We start from the raw sequence: 11164 nt of genomic DNA, 5'->3' as shown, positions 1-11164 counted from the left end.
AATCGAATGCTGACTAATATATTTTAACTAATTGTTATTCCAATATTTATGCACTGCAATGATGAAGAATTTACCGTTATTTCCCGATCATGACAAGGAGCACACGGCGGGTGTTACCGGTCAGCAGGGGATGATCACCCCTGCATGGCACCTGATCAAACTGATGATGTTTTAGAGGTCCGTATTTGCTCTAATCCTATTTGTGTTGTATTATGGACTTTGATATTAAATACTTTTCATTATTCCATATCCTTTACATGCCTATATTTTTTTTTCCCAATATGCATGTTTGCATTGTCAAAATTTTCCTAGAGCATGTTGATTGAATAATTTCAATGAATTAAGACGATAAAAGATTTGAAATTTTATCAAATAAAACAAATGTAACCTTGTGATAAATATATCTCTTTGGTGCAATTTTCTTTTACTATTTAAAATTTCTTAAATGAAATTATATTAATATCGGTTTTGTAAAGTATCTTAGCCTCCTTTTTTTACTCCTTAGCATCAGTTACAGAGACAGATGTGCACGAAATGTGCATGCTTATTAGGCCTCCTTTTACCCTGACCTATTAACCTGCCTAATTTACATTCAGATAGAATTATCAAGCTATTATCCCCACTAACCTTCAAAGAGTTATCACAGAGAAAAAAAAATATAAAGTGAAATAATTTTATTTCATTCAAGTTTTTAAAAAAAGTTTATAGCATGAAATATAGACATTAAAATAGCAGACGTGTCCTTCAAGATTTAGAACTTTTCCGCCACACGGAAAATGGCAATAAAATTCATTTTCCTTTGTATATATCATTGGGATTTTAGAAGATGAAAAAATGGAATTTTACACTTTACGAAATTAAAAATCAGATCTATAATGAAAAGAACCTGTTAAACTTACAACATTTTCTCCTCTGTAGCATGAGTATGTTATAAACATGTCAAAGCTGAGAAATCTATTCTAATCACAATTTCCTCGCAAGATTAAAATCTAGTTCTATAATGAAATCACATGTTAATCTAACAAAAGTTTCTCCTCTATATCATTAACGTGTTATAAGCATGTCAAAACTGATAAATTTAATCAAATATCCTCGCTAAATGGCGAAAAAGGTACAATTGAATTCAATCACATTTCTTATTAAGACTGCAAAAGGTGAGACTGATTTTTTTACTTTATGTTTAATCAATATGATATCGTAAATGAATAATAACTGATGTTCATGTATTATAGACAGCTAGTAACAAAGTGTTCAGCGACTGCTTTAATTTCAGCAGCATTTTTCGCAAAGAAAGATACCAATTCTAATTCGATTCTTTTGATTAAGTAGCAAGGTCAAGCCAGAGTCTTTTTGTCTACATAAAGTACCAAAATATCACAAAAACTTTTTTAATGCATTTCTATTTTAAGCTGAGATTTGCAATGAAACATTGATATAACGAACATTATCCAAAAACATCAGTCCAATCTAATAAAACAAATTAGGAGCAAAGCTAACATGAACCTCTGAAGCATTAGAGTTGGATGAGGTGCCATGGAGGAGTGAGCATTCCCTTCCGACTAGTCACATCCGCTTTGTGCTCCATGACATTATTGGAAATCTTCTATTCAGTTTTTATCAGCACAAATATAAAAATATTATTACTTTTTGCTCGTCAACAGACATAGATAATCATAAAACTAGGCGGCACTGACACAGTCAAATTTCTAGCACCACAGTCAAAAATCTGCAGCATAGTTAGGTCACAAAAAATGAGCACCAAAGTTCGATCATATCAGAGGACAGACTAGATCTACCTATCTCCTCCATGGCACATCATCACATTTCTATTGATTTAGAAGTCCGAGTTTGTTCTGGTCATAATTTGTAAAGATTGTATGGCCATGTGAACATGAAAACTGTTTGATATATATAAAATGTGACAAATAAATAAGAAATAAGTCAAAGTTTAAAAACTATTTAGCTATTCATTATTTTCATTATGATACTTGATTTTTCAACAGAGTGCGATCTAGTGATGACTTTAACATTTTCTATAGTCAACTTCCCGTACTTATGCAGCAATTTACCTTCATCGCTTGCATGCAGCGCTTATATACCTCAGTTGATTTGATACGCAAGAGAATGCTTTATGTATGAAAAATTTCTAAAAAAAAAAGGAAATTATTGACAAACAAGTTGCTGAAACAAGAATATCAACAGTGGTATCTAAAGTCGTCATTTCGTAAGTTCTTTGGTCGATACTATAACCTTGTCAGCAAATACTTATTATCATTGAGTCGAATGCTGACTAATATATTTTAACTAATTGTTATTCCAATATTTATGCACTGCAATGATGAAGAATTTACCGTTATTTCCCTATCATGACAAGGAGCACACGGCGGGTGTGACCGGTCAGCAGGGGATGATCACTCCTGCATGGCACCTGATCAACTGATGATGTTTTTGAGGTCCGTGTTTGCTCTAATCCTATTTGTATTGTATTATGGACTTTGATATTAAATACTATACAATTATGGACTCTTTTGGTGTTGAATATGGTTTGTTATTCACCAGAAAAATATTCATATTGACCGAGGCGAAGCCGAGGTCAATATGGATAGTTTTCTGGTTAATAACAAACCATATTCAACACCAAAAGAGTCCATAATTGTTTTATTATATAGTCGGGATTTGAATAGATAAGACATTGAAGTCTGTATGACGACATCATTTTCATTTGCGATCTTCCATTGTTAAAAAAAAAAAATATCTTTGTAACTTCCGTGTTTTCCATTCCGAATTTCGCTATGTGTAAGACGTCCAAATATTAAAAAATAATCCTGAAATAGGTTTGAATAATTGTTTTCCTGCTCAGATACGTAGCTCGCTGCGGCCGTTGCAACCGTTGTTTACAACGTTGTTTGATGTTTTGATTGTGACGTCACAATGCCGTTGCACGCGCATTGACCCTCCGGTGAATACGGCCTAGAATCCGGTGAATATGTAGTGTTATGAACTATTTGCGTTTGTAAAGATTATATAGGGAATACAAATAGACTATATAATAATTTTCATTATTCCATATCCTTTACATGCCTATATTTTTTTTCCCAATATGCATGTTTGCATTGTCAAATTTTTCCTAGAGCATGTTGATTGAATAATTTCAATGAATTAAGACGATAAAAGATTTAAAATTTTATCAAATAAAACAAATGTAACCTTGCGATAAATATATCTCTTTGGTGCAATTTTCTTTTACTATTTAAAATTTCCTAAATGAAATTATATTAATATCGGTTTTGTAAAGTATCTTAGCCTCCTTTTTTTACTCCTTAGCATCAGTTACAGAGACAGATGTGCACGAAATGTACATGCTTATTAGGCCTCCTTTTGCCCTGACCTATTAACCTGCCTAATTTACATTCAGATAGAATTATCAAGCTTTTATCTCCACTAACCTTCAAAGAGTTATCACAAAGAAACAAAAATATAAAGTGAAATAATTTTATTTCATTCAAGTTTTAAAAATTGTTTATAGCATGAAATATAGACATTAAAATAGCAGACGTGTCCTTCAAGATTTAGAACTCCTCCGCTACACGGAAAATGGTAATAAAATTCATTTTCCTTTGTATATGTCCTTGGGATTTTAGAAGTCATCTTTTTAAATAAATTATCACATCGAAAATGAAACTTTTGCTTCTATCTACTTTCTAATCAATAAATTTGCAAACTTTTTTAAAAGAGAGATACAGCCTACAGTTATGCGTTTCCGGGAGTAATGTGATCAGCGTTAAGCCTGTAATGAATACTGGAGGAAAACGACCGTTTGACACATTTCTGCAAATTTTGATTAAAATGAAAAAAAATATATTTTTCTCAGTCATGACACGTTTATAACACCAATAACACCAATGCTACACGGAATTTAATTTGTTTTAATGAAAAATAAGCGCCTGAAGTGTGTTTTCTCGAATGTCATATCAATATTGACATGAATATTCTGAAAGATTTGACATGTTTCTCCAAGAAACGTTACAAATTTCTTTATATAAATAAAATGTCAGGATAATTAAGTTGAAAGTTGCTTGGAACAATGGTAAGTGTGCAGGCATTTCTGGAAGTTATTATTTATGTATCTATTATCAGTCATTTATTTATTCATTTATGATTTGTTTTACATTTGATGCTGCAAGTAAAATGCAAACTGTTTTAATCTAAAATACATTCTTGCTCGTTTTTATTCACAATGCCTGAAAAGTTACGCAGGATCTTGTTTCTTTCCTGTAATTATTAGTAAAAGTTGACTGATTATCACTGATAGCTGATAAATAACTAATGATTACTGATAATTATACATTTTCTTGTACAATTGTGTAGGAAAATTCAAGTAAAGTCATGTTATGCAGATTCCTTTATTTAGTCCTTGTGGTTTCTTGGAAAGAGTTTGCTTTTTTGTATAGTGAATGAGTGGTACGTAATGATGGCATATAAGTACAATTTTATCAGGTTTTAAATAGGCATCAGCATGCTTTGGGTCTTTAAATGATTATGTTTGGAAAGGACAATATAAGCTAAGGCCCCGTTTTGGTCCCTGATTTGTAATGTTTAGAGGAGCGATGAAATAGTTCATCATAACTAACCTGTTTTCATTTCATTTCTTTTACAAAATTAGTATTGAATCTAAGTAACGGGGAACACATGGGTCTGAGAAAGGTCACAGCATAGAAGTTTCGTATCTTTTTTTCCATTAATTTTATAACACAGAGAACAAGGTTGTCTATCCTACAAATGTTTATACGCCATGCTCTAGTATAAGATTTTTCTCGTGTATAAAAATCTGAGATAAGCCAGCTTGACTGTGCTCTATGTTTCCAAAAGTGAAAAGTATCTAAAATGAAATGAAATTGAGAATGAACCCCTTTCACCGAAGTCACGCATTTTTACGCATATACCGTTTCCTATTTTAAAGCAAAATCACGCACATACGGTTTCTTTACAATCTCGATTTTTTTTCGCTCTTTTAAAAGAACATTTAATCTTCAAGTTAATGTCGATTCCCGTGTAATTCCCACCTGCTAAAATCGCAATGAATAAGAAAACTTTGCGAATAAGAAAACATGAATCTGATTTAAATGTCATCATAATTCATTAAGCTTTACTTTAGAGATACTTTCACGCACCATAATGTGCCTGCTAGAAAAGAGTCACGTCAACTTTCCATTAAAATCTCAAAATGTGTATGGTGCGTCATATTTCAGTAAATTTTAAAGAGTAAAGAAAATCGGTGGAAAAGAAATATTCAAAGGCACATTATAAAAAAAATAGAAAAGGAATGTAAAGAAGAAAGTTCACATTGGTCCATTTTTTGCCCTGTGAATTTCTGAAAAATAAGAAATAATCAGTTTTTGTTAAAATTAAGCTATATTTCACTAAGCCCCTTGGTGACTTCATATCAAATAAAAATGACGTAATTTTTTCTCTTGTCTGTGAATTATGACGTCATGAATTTCGTCATGTTCCTCAAATTTTGAAAATTTCGTTAAAAATGACCACATATTTAAGCTGTTTTTAATATTTTGCAGAGCCTCCAAACTCTGATCTGAAATGTTGAATTATATAATGAAAGAACCGTTTTAGAAAATTCTAATAAATGAAAGAATTTTTCGATCGCAGGGTGGGCTCATATTTTTATCAAAAGTTGAAGATGCTCAATTTCACCCATTTTCTTAAAAAATCAAGACCATTGCAGTTTGACAATGCCTGAGTTTCCAAACTTGGACTCTCAGAGGAAATTTTTTTAGGAAATGAAAGCACTTAGTCTCTACTTTATGTTGATGATCGAAATAGGACGTAAGGACTTGGTCGGTTTATTAGTATATTGACAGGGTCATTTTATTGAGTACGTGAATCTACCTCTTAACGATTTTCATGATCAGAGATTTTTAATTAACTCACATACACGATAATGTGTGTTAAATACAGAGATTCAACGCAATAAGTTTCTTACCTTTTCTTTTCTTTTCTATGAATATCAACTTATATTTTTTCGATGTTGGTTTATATACTAAAGCGCAAAAGAAACGCAACAAGCAGTAAACTACAATTTTTTTATTATTTATCTTATGATTTTTTTTTCAAAAATGAATCCAGTAAGGCTTAACTAACTTTTCAAAACATCAGAAATTTGATAAAAATCTTTTCACTTTTAAAAGTACCATATGAGCGTTAAAACACGTCCTTCCAGACATTACATTAAAGCGTACAAATCTACCCTACACAACAACAGCAGCTAATTTCTTCAAGGCAATAGGTTCATCAATATAGAGATCTTAGCAAAAGAAATATTTTTTCGCATTTTTAAATGCCTGTTTTTCAGAAGAAAAGGTCGAATTTTCTCTAACCTAACGCTGTGTAGAAACACTTGAACTTCCGGTCCACGGGAAATCATTAATGCATTTAATACGTAAGAGCCTGCTGAGGCGTAATGTACGTGGGTGTCTTAAGGCAGCACATGGATCGGAATTCGGCGAATTAAACCTTTTTTAATAACATGTAACACTAATAAATCGGAAAAGTCATGGATAAATCCTTTGTTATCATTATGCATTCTACAGACGTCAATGAGACATAAACTACAAGAGGAAATACATCACGACGACAGCACGTGACGTTTATGATTTAAAAAAAAAATGCCTTAATGAAAAAGTGAAACGTTCAACACTACCCCGGGGATAAAATAATTTCAATTTGTAGTCATATTTATGTAAAAGCATTTCTGTACCATAAAAAGTGCTGCTAGAATCCTATTGTCTTATGACAGAAATAATTATCAACATTTTCGAAGGAAACCTTCCCAAATTTTTTTAATTTTGTTCATAACATCTAAAAAAAAAAATGCATCAATTCCCGTAAACCATACGATTCTATTAGCACTTTCCAAAAACAATAGAATAAGATCTTTAGATAGAAACAAAAAATAAGTTTCAAAGTATGAAACTGTAGATTTATATTAGCACACCTTATTCATAAGCTTTATTCTCACATAAATGACACAAGATATTCATTCTAAATGCTTTTAAACTCAGATTTCTTGAGTTTGTTTACATGAATTCTAGTTACATTTTACTTTCACTCTGCTACTGCATGATCAGCAGTTATGACGTCATGGGTTTGGTATTTAACCCCTGTGATAAATACAGAGACCCAGAAAGGACAAAATTCCATTTATATTATGCCTCTGCATATTCTGATCCAATTTACGATCTCAAATCAATCTTAGATATCGATCTTAAAAAATTGTCATCTCTGAAAATTCACGTCATATAGCTTACTATGACGTCATATCATACAGGCATGCATAATTTTTGGTTGTAAACTTAACATACCTGCGTATTGCAGTTTTGAATTAACAACTGTTCATCGCCTTTATTCTGTCATTTTCCCGCTAGAGCAATGGAAATGCAAACTTATGTCATCTTCAGTTAGCCTTAGCATTGCTACAGGAAATGAAAGGACAATTTATTTTTTGAAACATTTTTGCATTACTTATGATGAACAGTTACAAACCCTTTAAACTCTAAAATATTGCCAAATGTTTTGTAAAACATTCATTTTTTTAATTTCTGTTAAGCAGACTCAAACGTAACTTCCGGTAATGGTATGAAAATCGTCCGACTGTAAAATTACCGATAATTACAAAACACAAGATATGAATATACTTTTGAGACACAAAATGCTTTACCATATACTAGTATATCATTATTTCCTCTAAAATAAAATGTTACATTTCTTTTGCGTTTCAGTATATTTATGCATACCGAAATTCAAAATTTCCAGACAAAATTAGATCAGAATAACAAATCTAATTAATTGGTCATGGTTTTTTATATTATTATTTAGATATAATTACCGATATGTTTGTATGAATAAGCGGATCCCCATTATTCAGATAATGCTTTTTAACTAGCATATCGTTATAATTTTAGTACAAGATTCTACCGGCAAGCAAAGGGGTAAAAGTATTTAATATGATTCGACTACCTAGAACTTAGGAAGAGTTATTTCCCGTTGACCCACATAATGAAGGACCCAATGCTTATATTCCTTCGTTGTTCAACCAATTTTTATATTTGCTATTTCAAATAAGGAATCATAATTTTTCCGATGTATATAAATATTTAAAATCCTCCGTTATTTAAAAAAAAAATATAAAGATTTTTCACCAAATATTTCTGTTACATACTCTTAAACTTGGTAAAACAAAGAGTAAAAATAACTGAGTAGATCTCCATTATGGCGATCAAGGGGAAGTAACTCCTGCTAAATTCTGGTCATTCGAAAATTATCTATTACAAAAAACGCATGGAACCCTCTGCACAGAAAGGCTAAGTTATACCAAATTGTTTGAAGTTTTGGAGAGTTCTTGAGATTCAAATTTCTAAGCATATGTACCTTAGAGTCATTTTAAAAGCAAGGAATATTTGGGGCTATATTATGCATTAAAAGTTTAATGCTTTGTTAACGTTTTGAATGTGACATATCTGAATTGAGTATATGAGGGTGATAAATCATGAAAAAAATGGTCCTAATGAGAACTCTATCTTGATAATTTAACATATCAATTTGATACATTTCTCTGTTTTTAATTAAAATATGCATCATTATAAGTCATTTTAATGGCATTTTTTCTTTAAAATGATGTTCTATAAGTTGTTCGAAGTATTAGCAATGTGTGTGGTCCCTATTTACCGGGGAAAAATAATTAAAAATTGGAGTCTTCTGCAACTCTTAACAAAAAAAAGGAAAATGCAAAAGTTTATTATGATAATATCACAATTAGCATTTAGAAAGTCACGGTAGAAACCAATTCTTATGAGCTTACTTAATGAAATTTCAAGAATTTAAGATTGCATGAGTTTAATTTCTTACATCCTTTCCAAATTTGAGAAACATACTGGCGCAGATTTGTTTTGAAAACATCCCACTCATTAAATGTTGGGATATCCTTTGTTTAATATCATACAGTGAAAACTGTCTAATCTGGCACCTGAATAATCTGACACAAGGTGAATTCCGACATTTAATTTCTTTCCCATTTTACTGTTTTCAATGTTTTTTACACTGTCGGTTGATTGATTGATTGGTTGACTGTATACTGTTTAACGTCCTTCTCGAGAATATTTCACTGATATGGAGACGTCGGAATCCGACATCCTGTCTATTCCGACACAAAATTCTTCTCCCAGTGCATGTCGGATTAGACAGGTTTCACTGTACTATGTATTTAATGTTCTAAAGGGGTTTTTTGTCGTGGATTATATGAATACCTCTGTAGTAGGTGAAGAGCCACTGATCAATAATGTTACAATGATATATAACTAAGAAGAAATATGCATACATTGTATGATGATCGTAGATCCCTTGCGCGACGCAGTGTTAGAATCGTCTGCGCTAGAGACGCGAAGTAAGGAGTTTATCCTCACATCACGGGTTCGAACCTTACTGTTGGACGTAGATTCTGATTCTCAGATGAGATCGTATTAACCGAAGTCTGATGACGCTCGAGATAAAGAAGATCTATCACTACTAAATGGCTCTGAGTGCCGATAATGATCAAAATTTGTAGCTCTCCACCGACAACTGTTGGCGTCTCAAAGTGAGTAAAAAAATTCTCGAGAATGACGTTAAACAACAAACAAACATATTTATCGTACCTTTGTTTGAAATGTCAGGTTATGTACCTTTTATCAATGCTTGCTGTATTAAAACATTTCTTTTCACAGTATGAAAATCCATCATTCAGTCGACTAAATGGTAACTTAATGGCCTCTGAATGGTCACTGAAAGGTCATTGAAAAGACCCTTTCCCGTGACCTTTCCGTGATCATTCAGTTACCATTCAGTCGACTGAATGGCACATACAATTCAGTGAACTTTCCGTGATCATTCAGTTGAATATTTTTATTTAATAATCGGCTTATTTTTTTACCTAAAAATTTTATTTCACTTTTTCCCGGTATAATAGCATTAAATGTAATTAAATCCAGAATCGAACCCTGATCTCCTGCTTAGGTGTACGCGACCTTATGGATTACGCTACGGCTTCTTGTTAAGAAATGAGGATTTAAAATCAATTAATTTATAGAAATCGATGGAACAATCAGTTCACCTGTTGTATCGAGGAGCTGCGATGTGGAAATATCTTGTATATTTTTTGTATATCTTTTGTTAGTTGCGCGGATTTTGGGAACAGACCAATTAATTACACATCTTCTATCGGGATGATGACAATTATCAGAGACGGGCACTGTTCCTGTGTCAAAGATTTAAGATCGTTGTATATTCTCTATCTAGAAACTTAGTAGAATGATTTTATTAAATCAATATCATTTAGAAAGCTAAAATCTACTATATCTTTTTTTCTACAAGAGACAAGTATAAACGATTTATTTATTCTTGTAATTAAAAAATGAATTTAAAATAATGTCTTTCAAAAACTAAATATCCTGCAGTTCTGACAGTGACATAATTAAGAAACGGAATTGATCAGTAATACTTGCGATCTTCCAGAAATGGTTTAAATAATATAAATTCTGTCTCATCAATCAAAACTATATATTTCCATGAAAAAAAAAACACGTATAAGCGCTATAGAATGTTATGCATTTATTTAAATTTTGAATCGGTTATCGGATCATCATTTTTTATCACTTGAAGATTTTTTGTTTTCTAAATGTAACTAGAAAATAAAAAATCATTTTGAATAAGTCTCACTTGTTTTAAAATTATAATAATTACTTAGACATATTTTAAGGTACCCGAATTTGATCATGATAAGTAAAGAAAACACAATTAAGATTGAATAATAAATCTTTATTCAAAATACTGCTTCCTTGTTAAGGAAAAATATCTGATTATAAAATAATATGCTAGTGAAAAAATTGCTAAATTGAGACTAAAATATCACTGAAAGGTGGCGGAAAGGTCACTGAAAGACGACAGAAGGGTCACTGAAAGTCGACGGAAAGGTCACTGAAAGTTGATGGAAAGGTCACTGAAAGTTGATGGAAAGGCCACTGAAAGTTGACGGAGATGTGTCCGCTGAATGGTGACTGAAAGGTATCTGAAATGTGACTGAAAGGCAACTAAAAGGTCACTGAAATGCATGTGCCCT

This window comes from Saccostrea cucullata, unplaced genomic scaffold (assembly GCF_032062105.1).
Source record: "Saccostrea cucullata isolate Sc308-1 unplaced genomic scaffold, CSIRO_AGI_Scuc_v1 ctg4229, whole genome shotgun sequence".
NCBI lineage: Eukaryota > Metazoa > Mollusca > Bivalvia > Ostreida > Ostreidae > Saccostrea > Saccostrea cuccullata.
The sequence above is the reverse complement of the archived record's forward strand: the minus strand, read 5'-3'. Positions refer to the sequence as shown.